The following is a 13,599-nucleotide window of genomic DNA, read 5'->3' on the forward strand; positions in this document are numbered from 1 at the left end:
ATTTAAAACCTACTGCACTTAATCACTTAATGATTAACAGGCACCTGTGGTTAATAAAATATTTGTAGACTACTAGAGAACAATATTATCAATGTTAGTACAGTATGAAGATAGGCTTACACTGCTTCTCCAATAGAAATCACCGATCACATTTGTAGGCGATGTTATGGCGACGTTTATCAACTAAACTAATGCATGGAAACACGTACGTAATGGGGTCTAAAAATTCGTCTCGCGCCAAACTGCGCATGTGCAAGCCATCAAAGGCACTCCTTCGATATAAAGTTGTTAAAATTTTTTTGAACGTGTCAGTTTGTCACTTTCACGGGGTTGGAGTAATAACATGTTCAACAACTTACGACATTGGCTCGAATCTAGGTTGTACCTTTAGATTTCGATAAAATTAACAACTAAGGAAGATTTTTTAACTTCTCTCATTGACTGACTTCTCAAACCCCAAACCCTGGCCTGTTTCACAAGCGTCCGCGGGAGTCTCGCGATGTTGAGCCTCTGGGTTTAGAAACTGTGATATTATTTAAAACGTAATCGTTCTATAGACTTGCAAAAAGGATAATCGATGGTACTTTTCAAAGCAGAGGAGAAAAGCTAAATAAAGTTGGGATTCAGTAAATGGCCTGGAATACATACAAATTGACAACTTGCCTTGCATAAAAATGCTTACCTAAAGCTGTCAAATGCAACTGCTTCCATAATAATTGGTCTGCAATTTAATTGCAATGTTGTTGAGGAATTATTCTAGTTAAATCTGTTCAGTATCCCAAGATGAACTCAGGCAATTCTAGGACTACCAACCGGGCCTTGCAGCCATCTGACCCTGTTCTCGTGTCTCGTTAGCATCTGTGCAGCCAGCCAGAGTATAGTGTATAGTTGTCGGTGAGGCCGGCGAGGCGGAACACCATTGTCGAGACAAAATAACATACAAGTTACACGAAATATATAGAGCTAAAACTACAAACGTCAGACGACGAACCAAGACAGATAGCCTAAAGGTAAGTGAATGTTGTCAGCATCAAATTCAGAAATAATTTTTGCTAGCGAAGTTAGCGAGCTAGGCTAGCCTCTCAAAGTCGTCTCTCTTAGCTAGCATTGTCCAGTCATCCAATCGATTAAACGGAATCCAAGTTCAGTGTTCACATTAGCAAGGTACATTTCAACAAAATAGTGTGATGGCTGTCGTTCAAATAAATGTAGTTAATCATATTTTTCGAATCGCGTTATTCAGCTATCGATTTCTACCTCGCATCTAAGTGATTCGAGCCAGATAGCTAACGCCGGTCTCGGTAACAATGCGAGGAGAAATGAACTAGCTAACATTAGCTAGATAGCTAAATGTTGCTAAACTAGCCAATGCAGCCGTGTGGGGGTTGTTGTGGGGATGGGATTCAAGTTTAAGCCTAATTTGATGACCATCTGTTTTCAAATGGCATAAATGTTATACTTGTGACGATATGTAGCTAGCTGCATCAATAATTGTTTTGTCGGAATTAGTTATTTATTTGATGTTGATGGAAGATGAGTAGCGTAGTTAGCTAACGTTAGGCAGGTAACGTTTATGCTGTTCAATGGACAATGCCCAGCTGACAGTCCCTCGACTCACAAAGGACTTGCAATTTATCCCCGTTTTCCCTTTTCTGTGCCTCGTCGGCTTCAGTTTCTTAATTGGCTAATAGCAAAAAATCAGGGAATACTAACGTAACCTAGCTTAGGTACTAGTTATTGAATTATACTTGTCTTGGGAGAGTTTGCGAACGTTAGCGGTTGACAAATCTTACTGCAAAGCGACACAATATCCAAATTGATTCATTTTTACATTTACATTTTACATCATTTAGCACACGCTCTTAACCAGAGCGACTTACAGGAGCAATTGGGTTAAGTGCCTTTCTTAAGGGCACATCGACAGATTTTTCACATAGTCGGCTCGGGGATTAGAACCAGCGACCTTTCGGTTACTGGCACAACGCTCTTACCCACTAAGCTACCTGCCGCCCCCAGATTCATAGGTATCTTACCCACTAAGCTACCTGCCGCCCCCAGATTCATAGGTCTCTTAGTTTTTCGTCAAGGAACATGAATAGGTAGTACCCTATGCTTGATCTTTTTTTGTATATTAAAATGCCTGTTGTCTGACCCCTTATGTGGTCAACAATGTAATGCTATTGTTCAGATGAGGCCTTTGTTGTTTACAGCACCATGTTTTAATCATCAACATATTTTAACCTTTATTGTATTCAATTACAGGCTCAGTGTTATTTAGCCTTCACTAATAATGACTACTACAAATAATGTTCTGTCTTCTCATCAGATGCCTTCAGCAACAGTTGGCAACAATGCTTTTCAGTCCTCCAGCCCAGAGTTGGGTTCTGGGACCCAGTCTGAGGCCATGAAGCAGGTCCTGCAGGTGATCGACAAGAAGGTCCGCAACATGGAAAAGAAAAAGGTAACAATGTTTCCTTTTTTCATCCAAGCATGCTTTCAGATACCTCCCAAAAGCATAGATTGTTTCATGCTTAGTCATTGCTTGAGATCAACTGCAACTGAGGAACAATTCTGGATGTCTCTCTTGTCTGGGAAGATTGTCTGCTTTATGACCCTGCATTGACTTTCTCAAAGTTGGTAATTAAAATTAAGGCTACAGACAAATTTAGTTGGTGTAATCAATCATTAACCTGTGACTTATTTGGGTTAGAGTCGCATCACTTAATAGATGGTATATACCCAGGTAAACCAAAGTTGGTATATTTCTGCTGAAAGAATCTCAGCAGACCTTTTTTGTAACCCTTATTAAATGTGCCATATTTTTATAGGGCAAGCTGGATGACTACCAGGCCAAGAAGAATAAAGGAGAACTGTTGAACCAGGATCAGCTGGTATGTACAAGACACTGTGGTCTGGGTTGATGTTAGCTCAGGGAACTCTCAATTGTGAACTTGATTGTTTAACCTGTTGCATATGTACTATAATCTTTTCATTCTTGAGCTTTCCATTGTTTCTATACTTTGGTGTTTGTTGTTTTGATCTGTGACACAGATAGCAAAACATATTTAATGTCATTCCCTCTCTGTCTCGTCTCATCGTAGGATGCCTGACTAAGTTCCAGGAAGTGACCAACAACCTGGATTTCTCGGGAGTTGCAGAAGAGCTTCCTGTCTTTGGGGCAAGAGGTGAGTTCAGTCTCAAGGTTTCAAATCAAATCCAATTTTATTGGTCACATACACATTTTTAGCAGATGTTATTGCGGGTGTAGCGGAAATGCTTGTGTTCCCAGCTCCAACAGTGCAAGTATCCTTTAATACACATCTAAAAAGTAAAATAATGGAATTAATAAATATACAGTGAGGGGAAAAAAGTATTTGATCCCCTGCTGATTTTGTACATTTGCCCACTGACAAAGAAATGATCAGTCTATAATTTTAATGGTAGGTTTATTTGAACAGTGAGAGACAGAATGTGGTCCTCTGTAGCTCAGCTGGTAGAGCACGGCGCTTGTAACGCCAAGGTAGTGGGTTCGATCCCCGGGACCACCCATACACAAAAAAAATTATGCACGCATGACTGTAAGTCGCTTTGGATAAAAGCGTCTGCTAAATGGCATATTATTATTATATTAAGAATAACATCAAAAAAATCCAGAAAAACGCATGTCAAAAATGTTATAAATTGATTTGCATTTTAATGAGGGAAATTAGTATTTGACCCTCTCAATCAGAAAGATTTCTGGCTCCCAGGTGTCTTTTATACAGGTAACGAGCTGAGATTAGGAGCACACTCTTAAAGGGAGTGCTCCTAATCTCAGTTTGTTACCTGTATAAAAGACACCTGTCCACAGAAGGTCAATCAATCAACTCAGATTCCAAACTCTCCACCATGGCCAAGACCAAAGAGCTCTCCAAGGATGTCAGGGACAAGATTGTAGACCTACACAAGGCTGGAATGGGCTACAAGACCATCGCCAAGCAGCTTGGTGAGAAGGTGACAACAGTTGGTGCGATTATTCGCAAATGGAAGAAACACAAAAGAACTGTCAATCTCCCTCGGCCTGGGGCTCCATGCAAGATCTCACCTCGTGGAGTTACAATGATCATGAGAACGGTGAGGAATCAGCCCAGAACTACATGGGAGGATCTTGTCAATGATCTCAAGGCAGGCTGGGACCATGGTCACCAAGAAAACAATTGGTAACATACTATGCCGTGAAGGACTGAAATCCTGCAGCGCCCGCAAGGTCCCCTGCTCAAGAAAGCACATACAGGGCCGTCTGAAGTTTGCCAATGAACATCTGAATGATTCAGAGGAGAACTGGGTGAAAGTGTTGTGGTCAGGATGAGACCAAAATCGAGCTCTTTGGCATCAACTCAACTCCGTGTTTGAAGGAGGAGGAATGCTGCCTATGACCCCAAGAACACCATCCCCACCGTCAAACATGGAGGTGGAAACATTATGCTTTGGTGGTGTTTTTTCTGCTAAGGGGACAGGACAACTTCACCGCATCAAAGGGACGATGGACGGGCCATGTACCGTCAAATCTTGGGTGAGAACCTTCTTCCTCAGCCAGGGCATTGAAAATGGGCATTGAAAACGGCCAAGGCAACAGAAAGGAGTGGCTCAAGAAAAAGCACATTAAGGTCCTGGAGTGGCCTAGCCAGTCTCCAGACCTTAATCCCATAGAAAATCTGTGGAGGGAGCTGAAGGTTCGAGTTGCCAAACGTCAGCCTCAAAACCTTAATGACTTGGAGAAGCTCTGCAAAGAGGAGTGGGACAAAATCCCTCCTGAGATGTGTGCAAACCTGGTGGCCAACTACAAGAAACGTCTGACCTCTGTGATTGCCAACAAGGGTTTTGCCACCAAGTTGTTTTGCAGAGGGGTCAAATACTTATTTCCCTCATTAAATTGCAAATCAATTTATAACATTTTTGACATGTGTTTTTCTGGATTTTTCTGTTGTTATTCTGTCTCTCACTGTTCAAATAAACAGGAGATCAAATACTTTTTTCCCTCACTGTACAGTTGAAGTCGGAAGTTTCATACACCTTAGCCAAATACATTTAAACTCAGTTTTTTCACAATTCCTGACATTTAATCCTAGTAATAATTCCCTGTTTTAGGTCATTTAGGATCACCACTTTATTTTAAGAATGTGAAATGTCAGAATAATAGTAGAGTGATTTATTTCATCACATTCCCAGTGGGTCAGAAGTTTACATACACTCAATTAGTATTTGGTAGCATTGCCTTTAAATTGTTTAACTTGGGTCAAATGTTTCGGGTAGCCTTCCACAAGCTTCCACAATAAGTTGGGTGAATTATGGCCCATTCCTCCTGACAGAGCTGGTGTAACTGAGTCAGGTTTGTAGGCCTCCTTGCTCCCACACGCCTTTTCAGTTCTGCCCACACATTTTCTATAGGCTTGAGGTCAGGGCTTTGTGATGGCCACTCCAATACCTTGACTTTGTTGTCCTTAAGCCATTTTGCACAACTTTGGAAGTATGCTTGAGGTCATTGTCCATTTGGAAGACCCATTTGCAACCAAGCTTTCACTTCCCGACTGATGTCTTGAGATGTTGCTTCAATATATCCACATAATCTTCCTTCCTCATAATGCCATCTATTTTGTGAAGTGCACCAGACCCTCTGCAGCAAAGCACCCCCCACAGCATGATGCTGCCACCCCTGTGCTTCACGGTTGGGATGGTGTTCTTCGGCTTGCAAGCAACCCCCTTTCCTCCAAACATAACGATGGTCATATGGCCAAACAGTTCTATTTTTGTTTCATCAGACCAGAGGACATTTCTCCAAAAAGTACGATCTTTGTTCCCATGGGAGTTGTAAACCGTAGTCTGGCTTTTTTATGGCAGTTTTGGGCAGTGGCTTCTGTCTTCCTTGCTGAGCGCCTTTCAGGTTATGTCGATATAGGACTCGTTTACTGTGGATATAGATACTTTTGTACCTGTTTCTCCAGCATCTCCACAAGGTCCTTGCTGTTCTTCTGGGATTGATTTGCACTTTTCGCATCAAATTACGTTCATCTCTAGGAGACGCAACGTGTCTCCTTCCTGAGCAGGATGACGGCTGCATGGTCCCATGGTGTTTACACTTGCGTACTATTGTTTGTACAGATGAACGTGGTACCTGCAGGCGTTTGGAAATTGCTCCCAAGGATGAACTAGACTTGTGGAGGTCTACAATTTTTTCTGAGGTCTTGACTGATTTCTTTTGATTTTCCCATGATGTCAAGCAAAGAGGCACTGAGTTTGAAGGTAGGCCTTGACATACATCCACAGGTACACCTCCAATTGACTCAAATGATGTCAATTAGCCTATCAGAAGCTTCTAAAGCCATGACATCATTTTCTGGAATTTTCCAAGCTGTTTAAAGGAACAGTCAACTGAGTGTATGTAAACTTCTGACCCACTGGAATTGTAATACAGTGAATTATATGTGAAATAATCTGTCTGTAAACAATTGTTGGAAACATTACTTGTGTCATGCACAAAGTAGATGTCCTAACCGACTTGCCAAAACTATAGTTTGTTAACAAGAAATTTGTGGAGTGGTTGAAAAACAAGTTTTAATGACTCCAACCTATAAGTGTATGTAAACTTCCGACTTCAACTGTAGGTGGTCAACAATCCTTTTCATTCTGGTTACTATGACCACACTCACTGTATTTATTAGTTGCTGTTTTCAGTCACTGTGGCCATAGTGCAGCGACACAACTTCTTCCTGTTTCCTTGCAGATCCAAAAGGCAGGAAGAAGTCTGCCCGGAGGGAGCAGCTGCAGCGGGAGGAGACGGAGCAGAGGCGGCTGAAGACTGTTCTGGAGCTGCAGTTCCTGCTGGACCGGCTGGGGGACGAGCAGACGAGGCAGGACCTGAAACAGCCCGCCGCAGGCTCCCCCTGCTCACCGATGCTGACCTCACCGCACTGGACAATTTCTACAAGCTGGTGGGCCCTGAACGGGACCATGACGTCAGGTACAAACCTTTTTTGTTTCTTTTTAACTTTGGTGGGTAAAATGACGAACGAAAGTGACGTAATATAATGGAAGGCATGTTGTTAATGTCCTTCCCTGTTTCTCTAGGTTGACTGACCAGTAATGAGGAGGCCTCCCTACACCTATGGGAACTGCTAGAGTGCAGAGACCAGGCTGGGCAGGAACCACATGTATGTTTCTAACACTTTGAAGTAGCTCTCAATGTATTTACTCTCGTACATGTACAGTTGAAGTCGGAAGTTTACATACACTTAGGTTGGAGTCATTAAAACTAGTTTTTCAACCAATCCACACATTTCTTGTTAACAAACGATAGTTTTGGCAAGTCGGTTAGGACATCTACTTTGTGCATGACACAAGTAATATTTCCAATAATTATTTCCAGACAGATCATTTCACTTATAATTCACTGTATTACAATTCCAGTGGGTCAGAAGTTTACATACACTAAGTTGACTGTGCCTTTAAACAGCTTGGAAAATTCCAGAAAATGATGTCATGGCTTAGGAAGCTTTGATAGGCTAATTGACATCATTTGAGTCAATTGGAGGTGTACCTGTGGATGTATTTCGAGGCCTACCTGAAACTCAGTGCCTCTTTGCTTGACATCATGGGGAAATCAAAGTAAATCAGCCAAGACCTCAGAAAAATTATTGGTTACCTCCACAAGTCTGGTTCATCCTTGGGAGCAATTTCCAAATGCCTGAAGGTACCACGTTCATCTGTACAAACTATAGCACGAAGTATAAACACCATGGGACTACGCAGCAGTCATACCGCTCAGGAAGGAGACACGTTACCTCGTAGAGATGAACGACTTTGGTCGAGAAAAGTGCAAATCAATCCCAGAACAACAGTAAAGGACCGTGAAGATGCTGGAGGAAACGGTACAAAAGTATCATATCCACAGCAAAACGGTCTATATCGATAACCTGAAGGCCGCTAGCAAGGAAGAAGCCACTGCTCCAAAACTGCATAAAAAAGCCAGACTCGACGCGTTTGAACTGCGCATGGGGACAAAGATCGACTCTTTGGAGAAATGTCTCTGGTCTGATGAAACAAAAATAGAACTGTTTGGGAAACCATAATGACCATCGTTATGTTTTGAGGAAAAAAGGGGTTGCTTGCAAGCCAAGAACACCATCTCAACCGTGAGAACTGGGGTGGCGGTATCATGTGGGGGGTGCTTTGCTGCAGGAGGGTCTGGTGCACTTGCAAAATAGATGGCATCATGAGGAAGGAAAATGATGTGGATATGTTGAAGCAACATCTTAAGACATCAGTCAGGAAGTTAAAGCTTGCTTGCAAATGGGTCTTCCCGAAATGGACAATGACCCCAAGCATACTTCCAGAAGTTAGCCAAAACTGGCCCCAAGGACAACAAAGTCAAGCGTATTGGAGTGGCTATCACAAAGTCCCTGACCTAATCCTATAGAACATTTGTGGCAGAACTGAAAGCGTGTGCGGGTAAGGAGGCCTATAATCTTGACTCAGTTACACCAGCTGTACGGAGGAATGGGCCAAAATTCACCCAACTTATTGTGGGAAGCGTAGGCTACCCAAAACGTTGACCGAAGTTAAACAATTTAAAGCAATGCTACCAAATACTTAATTGAGGTAATGTAACACTGGGAATGTGATGAATGAAATGAAAGCTGAAATAAATCATTCTCTTACTATTATTCTGACATTTCACATTCGCTAAAATAAAGTGGTGATCCTAACGACTAAGACAGGGAATTTTTACTAGGATTAAATGTCAGGAATTGTGAAAAAAAACAGTTTAAATGTATTTGACTAAGGTGTATGTAAACTTCCTACTTCAACTGTAGGCTTGGCTTGTTTAATTAGTTACCCACATCCCCATATGTATACGGAGTATCTTGGGGGCTTATCTTAGATTTGAGGGGGAAAAAATAGCTTGGAAGCAAGGGGTTAGCTGAGCTGGCTTAACTGGGAGCAGCGTTATGACTAAAGCCCATCCATCACCCAGCCCCTTGGAGCACAAGGGCATGCTGGAGTGCAGGCCATGTTAGAGAATGTAAGGGGAAGCTCTTTCTGGGTGGTTGGGGTGAGGCCAGTGGGCTTTGAGGGGTAGTGCCAATGCCCAGACACAGGGACACTGTCATTCCACAAACACTGAGCATCCACCTCCCAGGTTCCAGAGACAACTTTTGCGGTGGATCATATGGCATTGTGGATTATGAATACTCGAGGGTTATTAAAGTGCTTCGAGCAGTGGATCTTGGCCAGGCCTGGCACGGTGCTGTGGGTCAATGGGTCACAGCTGTGATTATACCAAACATAGACCCGGCCTATTGACTAACTTCCTGAGTGCTTCGTGAGTACAACCCAAACGTTTCTGTTATGGGATTGGGACCACTAAACAGTGGTACATTTTATACTTTATCAAGACCTTTCTAATACCTTCTGAATATGATCTGCCGCTTTCCTATAGACAAGGCACTGAAGGAGAGACCCTGAACAAGGTGCTGCTGAGTGGCTATTTTGACAGAGTAGCAAACGCATCAGAATGGAGGTGTGCTTGAAGAGGAAGAGGTGGTGGAAGAAGAAGAGGAGGAGCAGTCTGTGGCGCATGAGTCGTCTGGGAGCGGGGAGCAGCCTGCACGAACCAGGTATCCACCATCACCATATCTCACGTTGGCAGATTCTGTGTGTAGACTGAGAGAATCTGCCAGGACTGAATGGAATGCGTGACATTCGAGCAGCATTAGTTCCTTTTTAGGTTTTGTCACTGGCTATTTGGAAGTATCAGTATGAAAAAATGTATGTGCACTCACTAACTGTAAGTCGTTCTGGATAAGAGCGTCTGCTAAATGACTAAAATGTAAAATGTATCAGGATTGGGACGAAAGCGGTGAACTGCTTCGCCTTGAGCGCTTTGGCTGAGAGTTTCCTTTTGCGAGGGTGTGAGACTTTGTTTTTGCTGTAACTCTCAATTTCTAATACGTATGAAGACAGACTTTAATCACGCAGCTGACCAAATTACGTGAGGTTTTACTTCGTTAACAGATTACCATCACCTGAGGGGAACTCATGTGTACGATTGGTCTGAGTGTGTCGGACCTGGATGAGTGGATATTAATCAGAGCGTATTCTTTTTAGCAGAAGAAACAGTTACTGAAGAATACACAGAGGCCGTTGAAGTAGAAGCCACAGAGGTGAATTCAATCTCTACCCTGACTCTTGACTGCTGCCAAAGTTCAGAACTCTCTGGTTTACCTTGCCTATTGGAATCTAATCAAGTGATCTCATGTTTATTTGTGTAGTTTGTAACAACAGACAGTTCATTCCAGAAACCACATACAGCAGGACTGGCAACACCACTGGGCAGTAGAGGAGTGGATGGCAGAGGCCCAGGTATGTTGCATGTCTACACCTCATGTCATTTGTCACAGTCTCACACATAATCCTTGTAGGGTTCATCAAGTAACTCCATGGCCCAATGATGTCATCAGCTGGGTTTAAATCTGTCCCTGTGTCTTTAGGTGGTCCACGCCCTCAGCACCAGCCTCCTTCCCCAGATGGCCCCCGAGCCCAAACACACTGTGAACCCAGTCTCCCCTACGCCTGACCCCGTGGTCAGGAAGCCAGGTCGTACAGACCTCATGGCCCAGATGCAGGGGGAACCTATAACTTCAGCACAGGTGATGATCCTTCCAACAGCCCTATGGTCCTGAACTGGGTGCTATGTGATCCTTGTTTGGTCACTTGTTCATGCTGGATCCCACATGCTTCCTCCCACAGGACTCCATGTTGGAATTTGATGGCCATGCCCTGGACCCAGCCATCGTGTTGGCCCAGCCCATGAAGCCTGCGCAGAGAGCGTGGACCTGCAGCAGATGGGCTCAGTGTTGAAGTGACATCACATTCTGTTTTAACTCCCCTCAAACCAACACCACCACTCAGAGGCTGTAGTCCTCTAGAGATGTTCACATATACACTCATAGACAGTTTATTAGGTACACCCATCCCCAGTACCGGGTCGTACCCCTCCTTTGCCTCTAGAAGTAGTCTGAATTCTTTGGGGGAGTGGATTCTACATTGGTATCAAGGGACCCTAAATGTGCCTGGAAGAAACAGTCCCCCGCACCAGGCTGGATGGGTCGCGCCGACTCATGCTGCATACGTTAAATCCTGACGCTCGTCATCAGCATGATGCAAACAAGAACCAGGATTACGTCGAAAGAGACAAGCGATGTATTTCCACCTCCTTAATTGGGTTCCAGTGTTGGTGATACGTGCTCCGGAGCCGCTTCTTTTGTTTTTAGCTGGCTTGTGAAAACCCGGTGTGGTCTTCTGCTGCAATAGCCCAGTCACAGATAAGGGATCGACGAGTTGTTCATGCCTTCCGAGATGCCCGTTCTGCACACCACACTGTTATACTGCGCTGTTATTTGCCCTGTTTGTTCTTGCCATTCTCCTTCGACCTCTCATCAACGAGCAGTTTCACCACAGGACTGCCCGCTGACTAGGTGTATTTTGTTTGTCGGACCATTCTCAGTAACCCCGAGACACTTTGTTGTGTGAAAGATCTGGAGGGTGGCTGTTTCTGAGGAGGCTGGATCCGGGCCGCACCTGGCACGACGATCATACCGCTCTGTCTCTTAGGCACTCACTCATTTTGCCCATTCGAAGAGTTCAATCGAACAGTAACTGGAATGCCTCGATGCTGTCTGCCTGCTTTATAGCAAGCCACCGGCCAAAGGACTCACTGTCTGTAGGAGAAAACCATTTTCGTGAACGGGATGGTGGCACTATCCACTGGGCTTGGTGAGTGTAGTACTGCTCATACTCTCTAGAGGTTTGTCAGTGTTCAATTTTAGTTGCTCGAAACTGTTTTACCGAAAGCAAACCATTTTATATTTATCTTTTGTGCAGTTCATTCAGAATCCAGACTTTAACCAAAGTCACATTCCTTGAATCTACACAAGTAAGTGGCAACTAAGAACTTGTGAACAGAATTCTGAGGTAGTGGGTCCCCAAGACTCAATACAGGAGCAAACTTGACCCCCAAAGGGCAGGGTAGCCATGCTGAACCCCTTATTCTCTTACTCTCCCCAGGTTACCATGGTACCCCCACACCTGATGCCTACTCCTCCACACACACCCTCTACCAGCCCTCCCACACAGCAGAGCCCCAGCCACAGACAGACAGCACCGGTCACACATCCAGGTAAACCCCCTCCCTCCCCGGTAAAAGCCCTCTATTCCATCAACCTCTAACCTCCTGGCTGTGTGTGTGGGTGGTGGAGCTGTGCTTGGCTGTTATTGGGCAGTGTGATGGGGGTTGACTCATCCTACCTGCTTTTCCTGAAGTGTTGGGAAAACCATTGAAGTATGTGACTTTCTGTTTCCCACCACGCCCGCCTCCCGAAATCCAGGGCCTCGCACGCGCCCCCATGGCCTGAGCAGTCCCCGCCCCAGTCCTCCCAGCCCCCCTGCCTTCCCGCCTGCCCCCCACCCCACAGCGGCGGCAGATCAATGTAACGCAGCACCATTCCAGTCATGCAAGGTAGGCATGTGGGAGTAATGGAGGACTTATAACTGGACATTGGGCCATTTGAGAGAACAACCTCACATAAATCACTTAACTCGAATCACTTATTACACAACTATAGAAGCACAAGTCTTACTTACAGGGAGAATAGAAGTAGCACACACTATCACACAACAGTAATACACAGATTTATTTGCAAGGATAAAAACGATTAAAATCAAAACTGGGAATTAAAAAGTGACATTCCAGTGTTGGCCTAATTTCTCAAAACCAAGCTTCACTCCCATCCTCACCCCACACACACTATACTCTGTCAGAGCAGAATAGAATGCTCCTGCCCACCCCCATGTCTAATAAGGCATTTAATAAACTTTAAGCTGATTAACTTTATTTTGCGAACCTCAACAGATGTAATGTGAAAGTTTCAACATAATCAGACTAAAAGTTTGAGTTACTGATGATTTGCTGTTGTCTGAAGTATTCTGATGGGCATCTGCCACCAATGAAAGCTTTTCTTGGTTGTATTGTGTCTCAGGTGTTCAACCTCAACGGCTCACTAACGAAGCAGACAGTCTGAAGTTAACCAATTCTCAGCAGCTACCGCCAGGGCTTCAGCAGCCAGGCGAGCACTCTGGAGCACCCGTGAGCAGCCTGACATCCAGCAGTGACACGCACAGTTGGGGTGAGAGGGATCAGCATGGTGGGCCTGAGGATGTGACTGGGACAAGCAGAGTCTGAGGAGCAGTAGACCTTGGGTCTAAGGGGCATGATCAACAGAAAGACCAAATGTTAATGACTTTATATCGTTGTAGGAGGCTTCCACACCTAAGACTAAGTGATATCAACAGAAAGGGCCAAACAGGTGGAGCCCAGTTAGGCTTGAAGTGTAAGTGGCTAGCTATTCTATGAACAGTAGGGGCGTATGCTGGAGGGCCCAGGAACCCAAGATCAGTGGATACGAGGGATCCAGTTTCAGAGTATGAGATCATGATTTATTGTAAAGTGACCTACTTTGATACAGAATGAGTGATTTTATTACGGTACACAGTTTTAAATGGTTG

At 44.3% G+C, this 13,599-nt stretch overlaps 1 pseudogene; it reads left to right on the top strand.

Annotated features, from left to right (window-relative positions):
- The first annotated feature begins 880 nt into the window (after positions 1–880).
- LOC123484719 lies at positions 881–13,220 on the top strand (annotated as a pseudogene).
- The last annotated feature ends 379 nt before the right edge of the window (positions 13,221–13,599 follow it).

Source organism: Coregonus clupeaformis, unplaced genomic scaffold (assembly GCF_020615455.1).
Source record: "Coregonus clupeaformis isolate EN_2021a unplaced genomic scaffold, ASM2061545v1 scaf0417, whole genome shotgun sequence".
In the NCBI taxonomy this organism is placed as follows: domain Eukaryota; kingdom Metazoa; phylum Chordata; class Actinopteri; order Salmoniformes; family Salmonidae; genus Coregonus; species Coregonus clupeaformis.